Source organism: Jaculus jaculus, chromosome 2, assembly GCF_020740685.1.
Source record: "Jaculus jaculus isolate mJacJac1 chromosome 2, mJacJac1.mat.Y.cur, whole genome shotgun sequence".
Taxonomy (NCBI): Eukaryota; Metazoa; Chordata; class Mammalia; order Rodentia; family Dipodidae; genus Jaculus; species Jaculus jaculus.
In genome coordinates this window covers 27170497-27194695 of record NC_059103.1, presented here as the reverse complement: position 1 = coordinate 27194695, position 24199 = coordinate 27170497, and the positions used below count along the sequence as shown (strand labels likewise).

Here is a 24199-nt window from a genome sequence, read left to right as displayed (position 1 = left end):
GACCCCAGACTTTTTTTTTTTTTTTTTTGGTTTTTTGAGGTAGGGTTTCACTTTAGCTCAGGCTCTCCTGGAATTTACTATGTAGTCTCAGGGTGGCCTCAAACTCACTGCAATCCCCCTACCTCAGCTTCCTGAGTGCTAAGATTATAGGTGTGTGCCACCATGCCCAGCTCCAGACCATTTTTGAACAAATCTAAAACAAGCCTATGTCGTGAACTATACTTCCCATTTGGCCTTTGGTCTTCTCTGAGAACCACAACTCTCACTTCTCTGAAATAACAAATGAATACAAAGACAAAAGAAAAACTGGGGCTGGAGTGGTGGCTCAGCAGTAAAGGCACCTGCTTGCAAAGCCTAACAACCCAGGTTCAGTTCCCTAGTACCCACATAACGCCAGATGCACAAAGTGGCGCATGCAGTCTGGAGTCCAAGAGCACCAGCTATCAGCCCTGGTGTGCCCATTCTCATTCATAGTCTCTTTCTCTATAAATAAAATATTTTTTTAAAAAATCCCATTACAATAAAACCACATTGTCAGGTTGTCTACTACCTACAGCTGTCTTTAACTAAGTTGGTCTCTAACTAGACCTCCCAGCCTGGAGGAGCATGGACAATGTATGACCTCATTTCCCTTCCTGTGCTCTGTTGTACTGTTAACAGAAAATCAAGTAACAGCAAAAACAGAACCAATGCTCTAGACCAAATAAGCAAACAACAATCTTACTTGTTTGTGCCTTGTGGATTTTAAGGTTCCTCCCCATTTGGGGGGGGTCTGATGCTATCAATGCAATATGCTTGCCTTAGTGATTTCGCCCCCCTAGAATCTTCTAAAGAGAATTGTTGACAAACCTACGATTCTTCAACAGGCAGTTTGTCCAAACCTTCTCCCCAGTTAACCTTGTAAAATAGAATGTGATGTATTTATAAAATGGTTCCCAGAGGGCTAGAGAGATGGCTTAGCAGTTAAGCGCTTGCCTGTGAAGCCTAAGGACCCCAACTTGAGGCTCGATTCCCCAGGACCCATGTTAGCCAGATGCACAAGGGGGCGCACGTGTCTGGAATTCGTTTTGCATTGGCTGGAGGCCCTGGCGCTCCCATTCTCTCTCTCTATCTACCTCTTTCTCTCTCTGTCTGACGCTCTGAAATAAATAAATAAAAATAAGATAAAGAAAATGCAAAAAAAAATAATGGTTCTCAGAGTCAAAAACAAAAGTACAGCACAAAACTGCTAAGGGATAGTCCTGTGGAAAGCACCCCCAAGGCCTTTGATCCTGATGGGAATCCTGTGTGCCTCCCCCATTTTCCTCTGGGGCAGAGCATTCTGAGACTCGGAGGCCTTACCCTGCTGGTGCGGGTCCCCCAGCCCTACTCAATGGTTATTCTTCTCATACCTGGCAGGAGCCTGGATATCAGCTTTACAACTTGACCGATGTTGCTGAAAACCCTGGATATTCCATCTGCTCTGTGTCTCTGATATCATGGTCCCACTGGTTTGGGAATGAGGGGGAGAAGGACTTAAGAGGTATCATAATTACCTTTGCATTGCTGGGACAAAACACCTGACCAAAAGCAGCTGACGGGAGGAAAGGGTTTATTTTGGATTACAGTCTCCAGGGAAAGCGCCACCATGGCAGAGAAAGGTGAGTAGAGCAGATGCTGGACATCACAATCTTGCCACAGAAGGTGGAAAGCAGCAGCAAGCGGGTGAGTTGAGCTAGTACAGGCAAGCTGGGGGTTACTATACCCAGTGACACATCTCCGCCAACAAGGCTACATCTCCATAATTGCCACCATCTGGGGATCAAACATTCAAAAATAAAAGAGTTTATGGGGGATATCTGAATCCAACCACCACAAAGGGAGAGATCACAACATTTTGGATAATTGGACACATCACATCTCTGTTTACTTTTTAACTCAGCAGGATGAGGAGATAAGAGCTCCAACGACCGTTTGAGTGCTCCTTATGTGAAATCTGCAATTTCTTTTCCTAGGACAGCAACATGTTAACTGTAAACTCCAGGCTTTGTATCAATTATCCATGTATTCCTATAATTCTTTATTTTTATTTGCGAGAAGAGAGAGGGAGAAAGAGAGAGAGAAAGAATGGGCATGCTAGAGCTTCTAGCCCCTGCAAACAAACTCCAGATGCATGAACCACTTTGTGCAGCTGTATTGGGGAATTGAACCTGGGTTTTTTGGGTTTTCAGGAAAGCACCTTAACCTCTAAGCCATCTCTCCAGCCATATGTTCCTAAAATTCTTAATTCAAGTACATTCCTTCCAATATGTAATGCTGGCCATATTCCTGTGATCACTGATCTCTGATTTGGACCCATCTTTCCAGAGACATTTTGCTTCAGTCAGTTTTATTTGATTTCTCTTGTATTTCAACTCTGTCTCCACGTTCCCCCATTTTTCTCAAAGGAATATGCAACAAGACTTTCTTTTCCTATCCTCTAACCTTTACCATGGTAAAGAAAAATGATGTGTTCAACTAATCTGTTTATACTTTTTAAAAATACTGCTATTTCCCATTTATGACCACTATTAAACAATACATATGCCATAAATGGTTAGAAAGAATATTTTTCTGAGACATTTCTGTGAGATTTATTTTTACTATTCATTTTAGATATCCAACACCTTAAGATGGTGGAGGTAGAGCAGGGATGGGGAAGGGAAGGAGGATAGAAAATGATGAGTAAAGACTATGCAAGGAAAAGAATGGTGCTTGCAGAGAATATAGCAAGAAGAGAAACATATTCTTACACAGACTTTTCTAAGGTCTCTATAAATCTGTGAGATGTAACCTTATGATTTCCAAGGCAGAAACTGAGCCAATGATGGACTGAAGAGCTTGTCCAAAACCCCTCAGTCAGGGGAAGAGCCAAAACTCCAATCCAGGCAGACTGGCCCCAGAAATCCTATCTTTCACCATTCATGTGCTTCTTTCAAAGCTAACAGAGTTGAGGATTTCAACATCAGTGAGGTGAAAAGTGAAATTAACAGACTTAACAAAATGCTCTGATTTTTGGTGATTCTACATAATACTATAATAGGTGATATTAAAAGTCAATTGAATTGGCAAATTCTGATGTTTATTGATCTATAAAGAAATTGCTTAAATACTATTTGTGGTGGTTTGAATCAGATGTTCCCCACAGACCCATGTGTTATGAACGCTTGTTTCCCAGTTGGTAGCAATTTGGGAAAGGGAACGTTGCTGGAGGAGGCGTGTTTTGGGGGTAGGCTTTGAGGCATTACAGCCAGACCCCTGTTGCCAGAGCACAGCTCATTTTCCTGGTGCTGTTTTCCAGCTACTGGGTCAGTGAGGTGATATCCAGCCTCTTCCCCTAGAGACTATATGCCAAATAAACCCTTTCCTGCCATCAGCTGCTTTTGGTCATGTATTTTATCCCAACAGCTCGAGGGTAACTACAATTCTATTCAAAAAGGATATTCACTGACCTGACCTGTGTCTGCAACACATCTGCCTATGTACATCTGAAGCATGGGGTTTCCTGACTTTGCTCCATCTCAGGCCAGTTGATGGAGGCAAAGGTTGAGGTCAAGCCCTGGTCCTGTAAAGCTGCTCTGTGAGGGGTGAGTGTGTGCAAGGGACATGAGCTCTGTCCTCTGTCTATGTTCTCTTTCCTAGCCAGGTCTCAGTAGTTCAACATATCCTGATTATTACACTGAAGAAAGGAGCGTGTTCATCTTTAATTTCTCTTCCTTGACTATGACTTTGCAACACTAAATGGTCTTAGTTATCCAAAGGCAGGTTCAATCTCATTACAGAAATAATATGTCATCATGGGACTGTCTACTAAGGTTGTTTGGATGTATGGAACTACAATAAGAACTGAGTAACATTTCACAAGAAGAAATAAATTTCATTAAAGATTTAATAAAAGTATCTACAGCTTCACGATCATATGACCAAAAACAAATTACATATTCCACTACAAAATAATATTTTCAAAAGCCATTTCTTCCCAATTACCTTTTACCTTGTTCCTTCATAAAAAATTATTATGTCTGAGTTAAGTAGATATTGAGAACAAAGATAGACTCAATGTAACCAGAGAAACAAGTGTGTAATGCATTTTGAGAACTAATAATGTAAAAGTCAATTCAAATTTATTCACATAGACTAAAAATTGACCAACTCCCCATCACAAAAAGTGGGTCAGGTTCACAGGGAGATTCATATTTTCAGCAACTATTTTGTCTTCTATGGGCAGACAATATCCATAAAATAAAAATTTGTATCTTTGGAAAACCATGGAACAGAAGTTTTTTAAAAAAAAAGAAACAACAAAAATAAGATGTTTCAACCAAACTCATCCCCATTTCTCCAAATATTACCCTTTTATTTAAATTAGACATTACCTGCTTGTTGGGCATGAATGCACATACCTATAACCTCAGTACTCTGGAAGCTGAGACAGGAGGACCATGAGTTTGAGTCTAGCCTTGTCTACATAAGCAAAACTCTGTCTTAAAAAAGAGGAAAGAGAGCCTGGAAAGATAGCTCAGTGTTACAGTCACTTGCTTGCAAAGCCTGCCTACCCAAGTTCAATTCCTCAACTGTCCATGTAAAGCCTGATGGTCATTTGTTTACAGTGACAAGAGACCTTGGCACACACGCATGTGCGCGCACACACACACACACACACACACAGAGAAAGAGAGAGAGAGAGAGAGAGAGAGAGAGACAAATACATAATTTTTAAAAATAATGAGTGAAGGAACAAAATCAAGTAAGATACCTATCATTCATTAAATTTTTTTAAAACCAAATTTCACACTATGTGAGGTTATTTATACTATGTTCTTCCACCTTTGGTTTGATACAGAACCAGTAATTGCATCACAAATATAGATAGACAACAGGGAAGAAGAAAATATGGTTGATCTAAATTTGGTCTCAGAAAACATTATTTTTATTATCACCGTGCATTAGATAAAAAGGGAATATCTAAGAAACATATTTAAAAGACTAATTTGAAGGAAGTAATTTTTAGACATGGACAATGAGCTCACCTCAATTTTATGGTCTTGTTTTAAGCTTTTATGACTACAACACTGTACAGAGAGTAACTTGACATATTTGATGTTCTCTTTCAAGGATTCTTCCCTTAAAAAGAAATCTTTAAGAGTTGCCACTGCAAATTGAATACAAATCCCTTACTTCTCTGACCCTTTCCCAGTCATAGCCCACACTCAAACACTTGCCTAGATAGCATTCCTATTAGACATACAAGCTATTGATTTATTAGGAAAGGCTGGGAAGTCGATTTTTCACTTTATCAGCTACCTGACAAATAGTATTTATAGCAACAGAAAAAAAAACAGCACTGTCAAGGGTTTAAATTTTTAAAAAATGATGATGAGTGTCACCTTGTACTGCAACACTGACTTCATTTCCCAGAAGCTGAACTTCTGCATTCCTGAATTGTGACCACAATGGAGTGGTGAGGGGAACAAGGAACATCATTGTTACCTGTCTAAGCTCCTTAGCTGAGAGGAGAAAAATCCTCTTGTGTCACTCAGTAATTCCAGGCTAAGAACTTATCTTGAGCTTGATGAGAAGTTTCTAGACCTACTCGTGGCAATCTTTCCCATGGATCTTCTAGTGTAGAGACTGACATGGCCTTAGCAACAACTAGTTGTGCTGAGCCTAGAATCTTTGTTACCCTGGACTATGCTTCCCTAAAGACATACATGGCCTCCAATGGAGAAAGAAAACATTGTGAAAAAGCAAGGTGGTGGTGGCAGGGGAATAAAGGATCAAGGAAAAGCTCCTAAAGAAAGCAGAATTTGTAGTAGGAGAGATGTCTCATCCATTAAGGACATTTTCTTGCAAAGCTTAATGGCCTGGGTTCAATTCCCCAGTACCCATGTAAAGCCGGATGCAAAAGTAGCATGTGTCTAGAGTTTGCAGTGGCAGGAAGTCCTGGCACACTTATATCCATACTCTTTCTATTCTTCCCTCTTAAATAAACAAATATTTTTATTTTTTTAATTTACATGCAGAAAAAAGGAGAGAAAGAGAATGTACGCTCCAGGTTCTATAGGCACAGCAAACAATCTCCAGACATATGTGCCACTTTGTGCATCTGTCTTTGTGGGTACTGGGGAATCGAACCCAGGCCATTAGGCTTTGCAGGCAAGTGCCTTAGCTGTCTCTCCAGCCCCTGTTTTCTTAAAGCACATCTGACTCCAAGATGTCCATGATGCAATATGTACAGACAGAAAAGTCTGTTTTTTTGTTTTGTTTTGTTTTGTTTTTTTTGCTTTTGTTTTTGTTTTTTACTATTTGGATTTGGCTCTGAAGACTAACAACTTCATTACAAGCTTCAAGTTCCCTCAACAATTTTCCAGAAATAGTGGTCATGGAACTCAGAAAGGGAAAGAATTCTATTAGGCCCTCATCATTTTCCCTCTGAATAGTAATGAGGGTTAATAAAAACCATTGCTGAGTAGAAATCTTATTATTCTACCAATGGTGAGTGGGCACTGGCCAATTTGTAGAGCAAGCTAAAATTAGAATCTTAATATAATCACATGTCAATTAAATTTATATAATAATGAATGACCACCCTGAAAACTAATCTGTTTAATAGTTAAATATAATCAAGTTGGTCTGCTCTACAAATATAGTCCTCCTTTCTTTCTAATTAAACCCTAGTTTGTGAAGTTGGATTTTCCAGATGCCTGGAATATTTTAAAATTTATGTAGGCAAGTCTTCAAAAAAAAAAATGGAAGGGAGTTTGCTATTTCTTGTAATAAGAAAATTGGCTTTTTGGCTTAGCAATTGGCAATTATGTTTACAACCCTAGGAAGTTTCAAGGGTAGAAAATCAAACAGAAATCAGAATGGAAAATTATAGGGTAAATGTTATGGTTTGCACAATTACAAAGACAGGGCAACTGTATTTTGAAACCTATCATGCAGCCCAGAAGCAACTGAGATGTGGGGGAGTGGGTCTGTGCTCCCTGCAGTGGGTGGAACTCTTGGGATAGAACCAGTCCTTGCATGCCCCGTATAGGCTCAATCCTCAGAGATCATTTTGCCCTCCAGTGTCCCAGCCCCAACAATCTGAGTTTTTGTACATATTTCTGTGGCTATCATTTTCCAGTCTTTAAAATTGCATCCTCTGATTCCCTTGGAATCACCCCAAATCACTGAGCCTTAAATTAGATACCATACTTTTAGCAGAAGACAACTGATCTCCAAGAAGGATTACCCCGTGAGATGAGGTCATGGAAACTCCACCTTCACATTTCACAAAACAAAAGCATTTCCCTTTCTCTTTCACCTGCAGAATGTTTTTTTTCTTTTTCTTTGCAAGAGATAAAATCTCACAAAGTAAAAATATAAACAGCTGGCTGCATGGAACCTGACTCTGATTAGCAATTGCTTTTCTTTAGTGTCTTTTCCCCCATTTCTCAGTAAAATAGATAAGTAAAAATATCTCCTGTGATAAATTTTTAACCAAAGTTAATTATTTAGTTTCCCAATTTTGGAATAGAAAATGAACACATGCACTTCCCCCTTCCATTGCAGAAACATTTAGATGGCCTGCTGCTATGACCCGAGATCCTCTGATGATAAGCCACGACTCCTGCCTCAGGTAGCTGCAGTCCAACCCTGGAGTCAGGGTCAGTTACAAAAAGGTCACATCTCAGTTACCAGTGGGAACCATAAACTTGGGGCTACAGTCAGCTCAGTGTTGACTGGGAACATGAGGATAAATAATAGCCACACTTGGAAGTATTAGAAAATAGCCCATTCTCCAAGGTCAAGGCAACTTAACCAGGTGAAGACCAGTGAAGAGGCATGAACTCTGTCACCGTATTTATATTTCACCTCAATTTTTAAAGTATAACGTGACATTATGGATTTTAGGGTGAGATACCTTTACTTAAAATGGATAAATCAGCTGTGTGCTTCAGTTGTAAAATCTGTAACAACAAGATGCAAATAGTGTCTGCTTCTTAGGAATAACGTCATAGGCATATAACTCATAAACGCCTGAGGAGCTGTGCTTATACTACAGCAAGCACTCGGTCAATGTGAGCAGTTACTATCACATGCATGGGCCCTAAGGTGAGAGAGGGAGGGTACCTAGAAGGCATGGCCCCTTTGGGTCACCTTCCCCAAAAGAAAAAGTACAATAGTCATGGCCTCCAAGGTCCGGGGAACATTGTAGAAGAGGGGTTAAACAAAAAGTAAGACCTCCTGGTGTGGGAAGGCATACTTTAGGGCACTATTCTGTCATGAACTGACAGGAGCATGCACGACCCCACAGTGGTTACCAATACCCCTCAAGACCTACACTGTTTATAAGCCCATAAACATTGACATGGAGGAGAAGAGGACAAGAGGCAAGAAACAACAAAACAGAAGGACTACCTTGAAAGAGGAGGGTCCTCAGTAGATGGAAGTGGGGGACAGTGAACAATAAGGGTTGATGGAAGGGGAACATGATCAAATCACTGTATGTTCAACATTAAAGTTCTCAATTTTAAAAAAGGAGAGAACTAAGCCAATGGTCATCAAAAATGGCACTGGTACTTAATAGATTGGTATTGTACATATGTAAGCAGAATGATTGAGATGGGGAGGGGATATGATGGAGAATGGAATTTCAAAAGGGAAAGTTGGGGGGAGAAGGAGGGTATTACCATGGGATATTTTTTATGATCATGGAAAATGTTAATAAAAATTGAGAAAAAAGAGAAGGTGGAAGCAGGAAAATAAATGACACTGTGAAGATACACCTCTTTCCTTCCTGGAGTCCTCACCTAGGGGATCCTCTTGAAGTTACTAACATCCCCACACTATATTCAGTCACAATTATGTCCTAATTTATTTTGTTTTGTTTTTAAGATGGGGACTCACTGTAGCCCAGGCTGACGTGGAATACACTATGTAGTCTCAGGGTGGTCTTGAACTCACAGTGATCCTCTGACCTCTGCCTCCTGAGTACTGGAATTAAAGGTGAGCCACCACATCTGGATTGTCACAATATTTTAAAAAATTATTTGTTTACTTATTTTGAGAAAGAGAGGCAGACAGAGAGAGAGAATGGGCATGCTAGGGCCTCTAGGCACCACAAAAAATTCTCCAGAAACATGAGCCACCTTGTGCATCTGGCTTAAGTGGATACGGGGTAATCAAACCTGAGTCCTAAGGCTTCACAGGCAAGTGCCTTAACCACTAAGCCATCTCTCCAACCCTATTTGTCATTTTTTATTGAAATTTTCATATATACATTTCAGTTTTGAAGTTTAGACCCAGGCCATTGTGCATGCCAGGCAAGCATTTTACCACTCGGCCTCTTCTCCTACCTTCTTGTTTTCTAAGACTGGATCTCAGTATGCATCCCAGGTTAGTCTCAAACTCTCAATCCTTCTGCATCAGCGTCTCAGGTGCTGGGATTACAAGCATGCAGTACTATGTTTGACTGTCTTGATTTACAACTTTAAAAATTCAAAATTCTTTTCCAATAAAATGTTCCCATTTGAAAAGTAAACTGATAGCACTGGTAAATGTTTCTATTCTGGCACCTGAGAAGTACAAACCTAAATCCACAGATTTGTAACATTTAGACAAATACCAGTTGGGGAGTACACATGAGTCATAGACTGTGGATATTGTGAGATACTCAGATGCCACGAGTCATAGGGGAAGGAATGACACAAGACCTTATAACAAAACAATGGGAGATTTCCCATTTAAAAGAAAATGCTACACAGTTGCTAGAGCTTGGATCTGGAAGGTTCCCCAAAAGGCCCACACATTAAAGGCTCTTTCCTTACCTTAGTATTATTAGGAGATAGTAGAAACTTCAAGAGATTGAACCAAGGGAAAAGTCTTTAGGTCACTGGCAATGTGCACTCAAAGGAGATTTTGAGTCACAGGTCTTTTGGCAACTTTGCTCTGCTTTTTTACCCTGCCGTGATGAGCTGACTCACCACAAGCAAGAGCAATGGTGTCAACTCATCACAGGATGGGACCTCTGAAACCATGAGCCAAAATAAAACTTGTCTCTATAGAAGTTACCTTCTGCTTGTGGGGACAAAACGCTAGACCAGAAACAGTAGCTCATGGGAGGAAGGGATTTATTTCAGCTTCTAGTTTTTAGGGGATGATTCATTATGGTGGGGAAAGCAGGGCACATCAGGCAGCTAGGGCATCACTTCTTGTCACAGCAATAGGAGGAAATCGTCTGAGGGAGCTCGCTCTGAAGATCCAGTGGGCTGGACTAATAAACCTCAGGATTCACCCTCAGTGCCATACCTCCTCCAGCAAGGCTCCACCTCCCAAAGGCTCCACATTTCCAAACTGCCACCCAGGAGGGACCAAGTATTCAAAACACCTGAAGCTATGATGGGGGACATTTCACATGCAAACCATGATGGCCTCTTTACAGGGGAGTTATCTGAGGAGTTTGTTCTGATTATGGAAAACTAACACAGAAATGTTAGAACATTGGAGACTTGAGTTGCCTAATAATTTTTGGATCTTCATTTGTAAAATAAGGTTAGATGTTTTCCAAAGATTCTTGGTACACATATGTTCTACAAATAGACTGATTAAAAGACTGTGTGGAATTAAAGCAGAATATAAAACCCTGAATAAAAGGAAGCCTTTCTGAAGTCCAGTAATTTGTCAGACAATATTACTATGGAATGTTTGTAGAACAGAACAGTATCTGGCTTTTGGCTTTGGTGTTTGCTACTCCTGACTTTTGTTGACCTTTCTTTAACCCATAATTCCAATATTCTATGAAATATTAAGTAGATAATATGCCCATAGATCACATCCTTTGTTATGATTCACTTTCAGCTCCAACATTCTGTCTCATGTTGTTGTGATAACACAGGTCACGGGTGTGCTGGAAGCTTTATCTCAGATCTCAGAAATGCTCCATTTGCATGAAGAAACACTTTCCCCTTCATGTTGGAACACAGGACAAGAGAGAGGTGATTTCACATGTAGACCACACACCTGGATGGGAACCTGAGTAGAGCTAGAAACAATGAACAAACTCTCAGTGAAGAATGGCCGGTGGGCTGGTTGTGGGGGCGCATGCCGGTAGGAGACTGCTGAAGGGGCAGAGGCAGGAGGATTAGGAGTTAGGGGCCAGCCCGGGCTGCACATTTTCTGGAGAGATGGCTTAGCAGTTAAGCACTTGCCTGTGACACCTAAGGACCCCAGTTCAAGGCTCATGTTCCCCAGGACCCACGTAAGCCAGATGCACAAGGTGGCACATGCATCTGGAGTTCGCTTGCAGTGGCTGGAGGCCCTGGTCTGCCCATTCTCTCTGTATTTGCCTCTTTCTCTGTCTGTCTGTTGCTCCCTAAAAAAAATAAAAAAGAAAAAAGAATGGTCCATGGACCATGGACACAAAGGTTAAAAACAAAATTGTACTGATTTCTCTTGTCTTCCTTCTAGGTAACAATTAACAGATTAATAGACTGCCACTACATATGTATAGAATACCAAGGCACTTCCATTTCTTCGTCTTCCTGGAAAAATGACTAGAACTCGCTGTCTCCTTAGACTCTGCACTTGTCAAAGGTTTATTGCTCATACTTTGTACTTCACAGAAGAGAAACATCCCTATTCATACATTACCCTGTGTGCCCAGGACCCTCCCAGGCTTTCTCCTGCCAGCTTTCTCACACGGGGCCAGAATGTCCCAGTCACAGCAGTTACTCATCATGGTCATTTTGCCCAGAAACACCCTGATTACAGGGGGACAACACTAAATAGCGGCCTCCCAGCCGGCAGTCATTCTAGTCCACTCCTGTTTTAGCCACATGCTATTTTTAAATTAAACTTGTCCTACATTTGTTCAAAGTTAATCTCTGGACATGAGAGAAACACTCAATACAACAAGAGTTCTCTCCCAGTATAGAATAAGGTCATGGCATCTACAGCTAGAAAGATATCCAAGATGTTAAATAGTTTCTCAAAATGGAAACTGATGCAATAAATGGTTTATGCGATTGGATAGCTGCTGAATTTGAAGCCCAATCATGTTTGGGGATGTAGAGAATTCTATGCTTGGGCAATAACATTTCAGAAATGCAGAAAGCATCTAAATAAATCTCTTTTGCCACTTTGCCAAAACCAATAGGAGTGCATTCAATAACAACAGAAGCATAATTTTAAACACACCTGATTAAGCCTCAAATGACTTCCACAATCCACTCTGTGATTAGTTATTATTTTGCTTTCATGAAATAATCAAAATGCTTAGGAAGGGTCAGGGTTTCAATAGAGGTGACCTAACCCTGTTCTGCATGCCTGTCCTACATGCCATTAATATATACCAGGAAAACCCTGTTCCACAGTACCCAACAGGGTCACCCAACAGCAAGGCAGACTACACACTGAGTTAGCATGTGTCATAGAGAAGAGCTATCTGTCTCCATTACATGTAAAGTCAGAACACAGGGGCTCTGGGTGAATACTAGGATCCCTGTATATGTCATGATTGTGACTCTTAAGCAGCCTCCTACTCCCAATGTGCAGGCAGGTTTCTATAAGTTAGTAGGGTGGTTTTTGTGGGGGTAGAAAGTATAAATCTTTCAAAAGTTCCAAAAGAATAAATGTTTTGCTTGAGTATGGCTCTTTTAAAATATTAATGTTTTATTTCAATATGCCTATATGGTATTCATGAAGAAATGAAGACATCCTCACAAATAAGGCACTTTTTGTTAATTTGTTGAAATTGTTTGACAATTTGTCTATTCTGCCAAGTCCATCCCACAAATAAAAGTCTTGCCAACAATGTCTATAGAATCTTCTATAGCTTCCCACACTAATCCTTCAATACATTCAACCTGAATTACTGGCCCTCCTCCCTACTGGAGACAGATACACAAATGGACACATATCACACAGTATCCAGCTGTAATATCATTTCCTCCCTGAGTCAAAACCTATTTGTCTTCAGAAGCTACAATACTAAATAATGTAAATACAATGTTGTTCCCAATCATCTGGGCTCAAGTCTGAGTTCCGTAGTCACAAGACTTGATCTGAAATTCAGCTTTGACTTTTCAGCATCTTCAAAGAATACACCCAATAAATGATTGCTAAAGCAAAATGAAAATTAAAATAAAGAATGAAAGGTGGGCTGGAGGGATGGTTGAGCAGTTAAGGCCCTTGCTTGCAAAGCCTTATGACCTTGGTGCAATTTCCCAATACCCATTAAGAGCCAGATGCACATGCATTTAGAGTTGGTTTGCTGTTGCAAGAAGTACAGTTATACCCATTCTCTCTCTTCCTCTCTCTCATCTCCCCCTATGTCTTTCTGTGTGATTAAAAAATAAATAAATGGAAAGAAAGAGAGAGAGAGAGAGAGAGAAACAAACAAAGAATGAAAGAAAGAAAATAAAAGAAAGGGGCCAGGGAAATAGCTCAACAGTTAAAGGCACTTGCTTGCAAAGCCGGAGGGCCAGTTTTCAATTCCATAGTACCTATGTAAAGCCAGACACACAAGGTGAATTCAAGTACAGTGGCAAGAATCCTGATGTGCTCATACTTTCTCTGTATCTTTCTCTCAAATAAAATAGTTTTAAAAGAAAAGGACAGATAAATGAGCTCAAAATCAGAAAATCTAGAAATCTCTTTTCTCTGTAAACATTTTATTGTTTCTTCCATGTAACATCTTACACTCTTAAAGCAATAATTTGATAAAGTGATCAATATTACTGAGCCCTCCCCCCCCAATAATTAATCGCCTTGCTAAATCTATAACAACCATCTTTTTTTCCAACCCTTGGTTATTAGTTATATTCAGAATCCTGCTACCCAAATTCCTACATCTGTTTCTCTGTCTCTTGCATTCTCTTTTATTCTTTAAGAAGTGAACTAAGGGTTTGGGAGATGGCTCAAAGCCTAACAACCTAGGTTCAATTCCCCAGTACCCATGTAAAGCTGGATGCATAAAGAGGTGCCTGCATCTTGAGTTCATGTGCAGTGGCACTATACCCTGGTGCATTCATTCTCTTCCTCCACCCCTCCTTGCAAATAAATACAAATAACAATATTTTTAAATAAAGAAGTAGCCTAAGAGAGTTTCTCCAAATGTCAATCTGATGGAGTGTATGAGTTAATGTGACTTGCCCATCACTAAAGTAAAGAGTACAGCTAGACACTTAAGAAGTAGCATGCTCAGACCTCTTCTGCTAACACTTTGTGGCCTTGAAGAGTTACTACTAAGACATTCAGCCTTCTCACATAAAAGTGAGTTTGTTACAGGTACACCTCATGCTCCTTCCAGTATCCTGTACTCTGGAGAACTCACTCTGTAGGACAAGCTTCCTATCCAAGTTTCTTAAGTGGGGCCTGGAAGAAGTTGTCTAATTCAGTTTGAATTCTATGGGTAATGACTCCTTTTTATTAGAGCACAATCAAGCCCATAGGGTTACATATTATGAGTGGCTGCTTTCCTAGCAACAATAACAAAATTGCAATAGAGACTATACACTCAGCAAAGTCCATGATACTGTCGTCTTACAGGAATGTCTCACCAATCCCTGTTCTAAATTCAGCTGCCTACTCCTCTTGTTATTATTATTAGACTTATTCTTCTTCATTTGATTTTTTTTTTTTTGAGACAGGGTTTCACTCTGTAGCTCACATTGAACTGGAACTCATTATTTAGTCCCAGTCTGGCCTCAAACACACAGCAATCCTCCTACCTGGTCTCCTGATGCTGGGATTACAGGCATGAGCTACCTTGCACAGCTCATAAGTCATAACTGAATGTGGGGATCATGGAAAATCTGGCACCAGGAAAACCTTTGTGAATGTGTGAAAAAGAAAAAAATGATTCAAAATCAAGCACATATGAACCTGAGGTATTTCTGGCAGTCAATTCCCACCCATGCTGCATAATAAAACTTCAGTACAGCCGTGGTTCTGACCACATAACACATGTACTTTCCACGACATATTACACCACAAAACTCCAACGAATGCTATACCAAACACTCTTGCTCAAATTTCAGATGCTATGAGTTAAAGATTTTACTGTACCTGTAGCATTTTCTGCTCTTATCAAAGTATAATGGTTTATTTATGTAAAACAAAGCTTCTTTTATATTTTCATACATCATTCCTCAGCATGTATAAAATTAGCTTAACTTTGGATTATATTTTGCTAGAATACTTGACTTTAAAAGTTACTATTTAAGGTCTGGAGATGTCTCAGCAGTTAAAGGTTCTTAGTTGCTAATCCTGATGCCCGGGTTCAATTCACCAGTACCCACATAAAGCCAGATGCACAAAGTGGTGCATACATCTTAAATTTGTTTGCAATGGCAGGATGCCCTGGTGCACCCATACTCTCTCTTCCTTCCCCTCCCTGTTCCTTTCCCTTCATCTGTCTCAAATAAATATATAAATATTTTTAAAGTTGATGGTTAAGTTACTGACTTGAGTTTCATTTCTAAAAATTCATTAAGGAAAATAAATTCATAAAATTAAATAAAATAAGTAAATTTGGCTTTGGATTAGGACAGAATTTCCAACAATTTTTGAAATGGTCCTAAACATACTCCTGTCATTATGCACTATGCATGTAAACAAAGCAGCATTCTTACTATTGATTACAAAATCAAAATATCAATCAACTGTAAAATATTGACGATGCTCTCTGTCTTGGTATCAAATATTCAGCCACATTTTAATTCATTAGGTAAAGATAAACATCTGTCTCATTAGTATGTGAATTTTTTAAAGTAAGACCATATGTGTATATCAAAGAATTCTTTTAAAATAAAGTTCTTTATGATTTATTATCAGTAAATGTTTGATAATTTATATACCTAATATATACTTTATATACCCTAGATTGTGTAAAAATTTCACAAGTGAAAAGTGGTCATAAGTGAAAAAGAAATCTTGTCCTAAACAATGTGTATTCAGATAGATGTGTGACGTCCAGCCTCTAGCACTCTCCTCTGTTCCCCAAAGCCCAGAGTTTTGTCTCTCCCACTGACAACTCACAACTAGACAACCTGTGACCCAGAAAGAGAGAGCTACCAGACACTGAACCTCCCTGCACGTTGATCCTGACCTTCAGAATTAAAAAAATCCACAACTCTTAACTAGATAGCCAGACAAGAATAACTTCATTTCTTTAGTCCTGCTTGGCTTAATGTAGCAATCCAGGCTTGATAGACACTACAAAGAGACTCAGGTCAGTTTCTTCCCATAGAATCCTTCCTCGCTTCATTGACCTTGAAGATGGAGTTCCAAGAATACCAGCGAGGATGAGTATTCTAGAGAACCCCAGCTGGGGTACCCTGACATAAACCTGAGCTGTTTAACAAAACTTGCTGCATTGTGCTACCACAACTGAACAATTGTGTTGGTTGAATTTTACTTAAAACTAGCTTTTATTTAATTTTAATCAATTTAAATGGTTCCAAAAAATAAAAATAAATGGTTTTATATGTCTATGGGCTACATACTGGCCAGCCAAAGCACAGGCTACCCAAGACCATAAAGAAACATTATAACCCCTAGGAACCACGTGCACATGTTCAGTTCTTGGCTCACTGTAAACATTGATACTCACTAAGTCAGTGTGTGTTGTTTTGGATTATCAGAAATAAAGCTTTAAAAACTTTATATGAAAAATCCATTAAACTCTATACTATATAGGACTGTAACTATAATCTACTTATTCAAAAGAAACATAGCAGAGAGGGGATTCATGATTATAAAATGTTTCTGAGGGACTGAATAGATGGCTCAGCAGTTAGGCATTAGCTTGCAAGCCTGACTCCTCAGGTTCAATTCCCCAGTATCCACATGGAAACCAGATAGATGCACAAAGTGTCACATGTATCTGGAGTTCACTTGAAATGTCAGGAGGCCCTCTTGTATTCACAAATATTCTCTCCTTCTCTCTCTCTCCTGTCTCTATCTCCCCCTTGTAAATATGAATAAATGAAAAAAAATATTTTTTATTGAAAATTTCTCTAAGTTTCAAACATTCCATAAAAATTAAATAATCTACTCTCACTGCTAGGCAGAGAAGCTTCTCTTTGGAAATGGCCATACACACTAAGGAGACTCAAACTCATCAATGCAGTATATAAGAGGTTTCTGAAAGCTCAACACTAAATAAGACATCTCTGTCATGGTCTCCAAAGCTCAGGGAACACTGCAGAAGAGGGGGCAAAAAGAATGTAAGAGCCAGAGGGTGGAAAGGAATACTTTGGGGCACTGCCATCTAAACATGAAATGACTGGTGTATTCATGACCTCACAGTGGTTATCATTATCCCAGGACCTGCACAATTCTGAGCCCATCAATATTGTAACAGAGAGGATGGAGGAGAGCAAACAGAATGAGACATCAATACAGAAGAAGGACTACTAGGAAAGGAAAGGAAAGGAAAGGAAAGGAAAGGAAAGGAAAGGAAAGGAAAGGAAAGGAAAGGAAAGGAAAGGAAAGGAAAGGAAAGGAAAGGAAAGGAAAGGGTGCTCAATAGAATAAGGGCAGGAAGTGAAAATGAAAGAGGGCCATGGGAAGGGAATATGATAAAATTACAGTATGTTCATGTATTCAACCTCTCATGGGAAATGTTAATAAAACTGCTACTTAAAGAAAAAACTAGGGCAGGAAAGATGGATTTGTGGTTAAGGTGCTTGTCTGAGAAGCCTAATGACCCATGTTTGACTCTCTAGATCCCATGTTAAGCCAAAGTGACAAAAGCACACAAAGTTACACATGCACACAAGGTGGTGCACGCATCTGGAGTTTGAATGCAGTGGCTGGAGGCCCTGGCATACCAATTCTCTCTCTCTCATAAAAAAAAAAAAATAAAAAAGAAAACTACAAAAAAAAATGCCTCTAGAGTTTCACCACTCTTTACCCAAGATAAAGCAGAGAAAATAGCAGGGCTATGGGAAGCCAATGCAATCTGGGCAAACATAAAAATAAACTTCCCTACATCCCAAATTTTGCCTGCATATACCATGGAGAGGCTGCTTTCCCAACCTCACATCCTGAGAGGAGAGAGATGTGAATTGTTTTTCTGGTACTGTGATGGATGTTGGTCTAAGTCTGTTTCTGTGTCTATCTCCCCTCTTATCAAATCAAGACAGCTGTATGACAGTCAGGGATGGTAATCAAATAAAAGCAGCAATGGTCTGTGCATATAATGAGCACTTTCAGGCCCTGACAAAACAGTATGATCAAATCTCAAACACTATGACAGTGAATAAAGGAAGCCAGATACGAATTAATGCATTCTGTAATATTCTCGTTGCACAATTTCCAAGAATAGACAATAGTAACCCATGTGACAGGAGTCAGAAGCAGGATGCCTGGCAAGGAGGAGGTAATGGAAGAGAAAGGAACCTGAGAGAAATATGTAAGGTAATGGAAATATTCTGTATCTTGTTTAGGACGATAATTACATGGGTCAAAATTCATAAAACCAGGGCTGGAAAGATGGCCCACTGAGTGCCTGGAGGGTGAGTCTTGAGACCCCCAGAGTTCAAATCTCCAGATCCCACCTAAAACAGGTGAGCAGGGCCACACATGGCTATATGCTTAGTGCTCCATTAGAGGCCCTCAAATACAAAATTAGTAAAAAGAGATTCTAGGTGGTTGAGCAATGGAGCCACACGCCTGATGTTGCACTATGATCACTGCAGATGAGTGACCCCTGCTGCAGCATATGGAATTGAACAAGGGTACATACATGTGCATCCACCACACCCATACCCATACACACAACATTACACACAAAGAAGTAAAATCAATGATCAAACGATATATGTCTCCATAGACTAAATATTCCTTTATTGTTGAAAGTGACTGATATAGTTCATTAAAAAAAAAAAAAAGTTTGGTTTTGTTTCCAGGTACATTTTCAGAAATTTGGGGTCCTTTTCATCATATGATTTTCTTTCCATAGTAATACAGAAAGTTAATAAGAAAAGAGAGGGAGAGAGAGAGAGATGGAAAATGGAGAGAGGAATGGTTTGTGATTGAGGAAAATTCCTTTCTAAGCCCCACTTCCTTCACAGGCATCTTTTCATAATATTTCATCAAATATCAGTATTAACACCTGATATGTCAGAAAATAACTTGAACCTTCACCAGGCCCTTACAGGAAACACCTGAACCGCAAGACACTGGAGATGGTAGGATCAAGTCTAACCTAAACCTTCTACATCTTTCCTCCCTCCCTCTCCCACCCCCAACACTTGTATATTAGTTATATTTTTCTGCATTTTCTTAGTGGACACTGACCTGTAACTCCCAGTACCAGCATGAGGGTATCATCCACAAGAAAAGAATGACAAGTTTCTGTCAGAGTACTTGATGGCCCACCAAAGGTTAGTGGTAAGACCCTATTGCTGAAGACACCATATGCAGCTGACACATAAAATGGAATGGCATGGCTGGAAGCCAGAAGAGAGTCAGTCCCCAGACAGTCAGGGTATCTAGTGCCAGAAGGTGCTACATGGGTGACTGGGGGAAATGACCAATACCTGTCTAAGCAACTCATGGTCTAACCTACTTAGCAACAAATAAACAGTTGTGATGCCCATACAAGTGCAATAGTGGCACACAGCCATGGTGGGGAACCAACTGCTCTTGATTTGGCTAACTGATACCCTCAGTGGTGCGGGACCCATAGCTAGAGCTAGAAAACAAGTCAGAATCATATCCAAACATAAGCCCTCTCTCCAATATCAAGCTACCGCCAATCATGGGCTACAAGAGGGCCTACACCTATTAAACTCTCTATAAAAAAAAAAGTAAGGGTATTTATTTGTTCTGGAGCTAACTTACTCTCTGTTGGAGAATCTGCTTCTCTTTTTCAGATAGATGCAGATCCTAAGGAGAGAGCCACTCCATCATACCTCAAAAGGGCCCCAGCTGAAACTAAGGAAAATTGGCGAAACAAGCAAGGGTGCTGTTTTCCTGGTGAACCAGATACCAGCACAACAGGGAAGGAGACCAACACAGAGAAAAATCAACTCCTACCAAGTCAGAGAGCCAGAGCCTCAGAGGCCCCCAACACCTCATCACTGAAGCAGACCAAAAATGAACCCAACAGGGCTCAGGGAAATTTTGCGGAAGAGGGGGTGGAAAGAATGTCAGAGCCAAATGTTGGGTCAGGATATGCAGAGACATTTATCGTACCAATAACTGTGGGCTAACTCCACAATGCATGACCCATATACCTCAACAAGGAGGGGCCAATGGGGAGGGGTTAGGTCACGGATGAGCCTAATAATGGTACCAAACTGCCTGAATTTGCTAAATAGAAAACTAATTTAAAAAAAAAGAGAAAAAAAGTGAAATAAGTTTATTTGACAAATTGTATTAGAACATTGAATAACAGAAAATATTCTGTAATATGCTCTCATGTTCTTGGAAGTCTCTATTAAAATACTATTAAGTTTGTTCTAATTGTACACCAAAATAGAAAGCAAATTAAATTACTTTAATTAGATTAAATATAATTGAATTATACTTTATAAGGTATTTACACTAGTGCAGACAATTTTAACACAGTTTTTAAATTTCAAAACAGAGACCATTAAGTCTATAGTGTCTTTAACCTTGAAAAAAAGGGTTATGGAATTCTTACCCTTATTAGTAAATATATCAATTTACAATAATTTGAAAAAAATTAAGTCAGTTCTACTTCTTAAATAAGCTATATGTTTTCAAAGAGAAGCTTAAAGATTTTGCTGAGTTGTACTGAGTATGGTTACTAAGTTGAAATAAACCAAACTCCAGTAATGGAATAGAATAAAACTCTATACTGTAGAAACAGTGTAAGTACCCGAGAGATAAATCAGGTAATAAAATAAGCAAGGTTAAGAGAGAAAGGTGTTATTATAAAATTACTACAGGTCCAAAATCATGTTTTAGTTAAAACTCTAGAATTACCTAATTAACTTAACTTCTAACTTAATCATAGGGGAACATAATTTAAGTGTTGTTGGGCACCCTGGAGGTCAACTAATGGAACCCCTTCAATTATCCAAATGAAAGCGCTGTCATGTAACTAAGCCCAGTCCTAATCATTTTACCAGTGTACATTCAATGTCCCTGACCATCTCTCATTTGTCACACATCATATAGAGTATAATACAAACCACTGTGGCCACATGTCACAATGCCATTTATTTATTTATTTATTATTTATTTATTTATTTATTTTAGACCAAAAGAGAGAGACAAAGACAAAGAGAGAGAGAGAATTAGTATTCCAAAGCCTCAGCCACTGTAATCGAACTCCAAACACTTGCACCACCTAGTGGGCATGTGCGACCTTGCGCTTGCCTCACACCTTTGTGTTTCTGGCTAACATGGGATCTGGAGAGTCGAACATGGGTCCTTAGGCTTCCCAGGAAAGCACCTTAACTGCTAAGCCATCTCTCCAGCCCCACAATGCCTTTTCTATCTGTGTGTGCATGTGTGTATTCATGTGCATGTGTGTATACACGTGTGTGCATATGTATGTATGCACATATATGTGTGTGCTTATTATATGCATGTTCATTTGCGTGCACACACATGTGTGTATATGCATGTGCATGTGTGTACATGAGCACTTGTGGGTATACATGTGCATGTATGTATATGTGTGCATGTGTGTGTGCATGGGCACATATGTGTGTATACATGTATGTGTGTGTGTGGTACACACGTTAGTGTGCACTCATGTGAAGGCTAGAGAACAACCTCAAGTATTGTTCCTCAGGCTCTTTCTACCTATTGTGGTGCAAGCTCTCTCACTACCATAAAAGTTAGGTTAGAATGGCTGTGCAGGGTTCTTCCTATCTCTGCCTCTCAGCACTGGGATTATGAGCACATACCTTGGTGCCTGGCTTTTTTTTTTTTTTTACAAGGTTCCTAGGAATTGAACTCAGTCCCTCATGCCTACAAGGTGAGCACTTTTGGCAAGCACTTTACAACAGCTCTTCCCCCACCCCACCCAGTGCCTTGTTCTTCTGCCAACTCACCTGCCACAGACATTCTCCCAACCCAGACTTCTCCCTGCTAACTCATGCTCATCCCTTGGACTTGACTGTGCCATCCACTCCTTCAAGAAGCTTCCCTTAACGTCTTTCACTAACCTGAGCCCCAAGTGTTAGTTACATCTCTGCTTTTACAGAGCATCACGTACGTTTTCCCCATTCATTCACTCATTCAAATATCAAGTGTCTGCTTGGGCCCATTAGGCTGAGCACTGGAGATACCAAGGTGAAAATTCCAATTCTGTTCTCTGGAAGTTCTCATTTTGGATTCACCTGAAATTGATCCTGAGCATACCTATTCTCATTTACAGGTAAGCTATCAACCTTTTATTTTTATTTATTTATTTATTTTTAGCACCGGCTCTCAATGACAGGAGTGATCTATAGAAACTCAAACAAAGTTTGTTCAATTTCACTTTTGCTATTGTGATCATCAAAGCTCAAACTTCTCATGAGTTAATGAATGAAATGATCCCTAGACAAATGTTAGCACTTGAAGCAATGGGACACACACTGACCTTTAGCCAAGCACCATCCACGCTGCCCTTTGTCTCTCTTACATGTCAAGGTATGATTGTTACAACTTGCATGGGTTTGGATTTGTATAGGTTATTCCTCAGTTGACAGCATGTTATGGATAGTTTATGTTATCCTCCAAATAAAGGTTAATTTAGAGAACCCATCTTCTATATCAGGGAAGACTTTGTAAAGGAAGGATGCTCAGATTTTGTAAGACATTCCTGTTAAAATCTCACCAAGAAGAGATCCCATTTCTACATTTCAGCCTCTACTGTGTTTACTGAACTGCTACTTTCAAGGGCTGCAAGTGTGACATTCTGACATAAAGGGAGGAGGAAGATTATTAAGAAAATAGAAAGCAGTCATGCCCTAATAATGCTTCCATGCTATTGTACACTAAAGACTAAATTTTATCCTATAATCAAAAATGGATTTTCTTAGTCCCTTTTGTGTTGCTATGATGAACTATCTGAGGCTGGCTATTTTGTAAGCTAAAGAGGTTTAATTGGCTCATGAGTCTGGTGGTTAGAAGGTCCAAGCAGCATAGTGCCCATATCCTATTGAAGGGTCCCTGGTTGTGTCACAATATGGCAAGGAAGTAGAAAGAGAAGTAATTGCATGAAGAACAGTCCTGGCCCACAGAGCAGCCCTGCTTTATAACAATCTACCCTCAAGACACTAATCTCATCTGGGAATGCTGTGCCAATAACCTAATCACCTTCTCTCAGATCCTGTCTCTTAAGATGCACCATTTCTTGCTGTCATCGCACTCAGGACCAAGCTTCTAACACTGAATATTTGGGGGCCAGACTCAACCCATTTCCAGACCACAGCATGTAGTATCAAAGGATTGTTACATTAGACCAGAAAGTTTTTGCAAATCTTGTGGTTTGGAAATGCTAGGTCTGAGGGCCAGGAGATAATTCAGTGGGCATGCACTCAAACATGAGGACCTGAGTTCAGATCACCAGCACTACTATGTGCCTGCAATCCCAGTGCTGCGGGCATAGAGACAGAAAGATCCCTCGGGCTGGCTTGTCAGCTAGTCCAGACAGATTAGTGAGCTCCAGTTAGAAACTTTGTCTCAAAAAGAAGAGGGCTTGGGAGGCCCAGATAGGAGGATCGCCATGAGTTCAAGGCCACCCTGAGACTACATAGTGAATCCCAGGTCAGCCTGAGCTACAGTGAGATCCTACCTCAAAAAAATCAAATAAAAAAGAAAGATGGCTAGAGAGATGGCTCAGAGGCTAAAGTGCCAGCCTGCAAAGCCTAGTGACCCATGTTTGATTCCCCAGTACCCATGTAAAGTCATCTAGAGCTCATTTGCAGTGGCTGGAGGCCTTGGTGTGCCCATATTCTCTCTCTCTCTCTCTCTCTCTTCTTGTAAATAAATAAATAAAATATCAAAAAGTAAATGCATGCATAAATCAAACCAATAAAAAATAAATGAATGAATGAATTAAAGCCCCCACTTTCAGTTTGTAATCTCTCTCTTTCTCTTTCATATCAAAAATGAGTTTTTCTGGGGCTGGGTGAGATGGCTCTGATGGACAAAATGCTTGCTATGCAAGTGTGAGGACCTCAGTGTGGATCCCCAGAAACCCCAGAAAAGCTATAGC

General features: G+C 39.9%; 1 protein-coding gene across 2 annotated transcripts in view; it reads right to left on the bottom strand.

Annotated features, from left to right (window-relative positions):
- Arhgap28 (Rho GTPase activating protein 28) overlaps positions 1-24199 on the bottom strand; it is a 202932-nt gene that overhangs the window by 159550 nt on the left and 19183 nt on the right. The window contains exon 1 of one of the 2 annotated variants that reach the window (XM_045143970.1): positions 9363-9377. The exons of the other annotated variant lie outside the window; for it this stretch is intronic. The gene's annotated coding sequence lies outside the window, so the exon portion shown is untranslated. Of the gene's footprint in view, positions 1-9362; positions 9378-24199 lie in introns of those variants that run through there. 2 annotated transcript variants of the gene reach the window in all.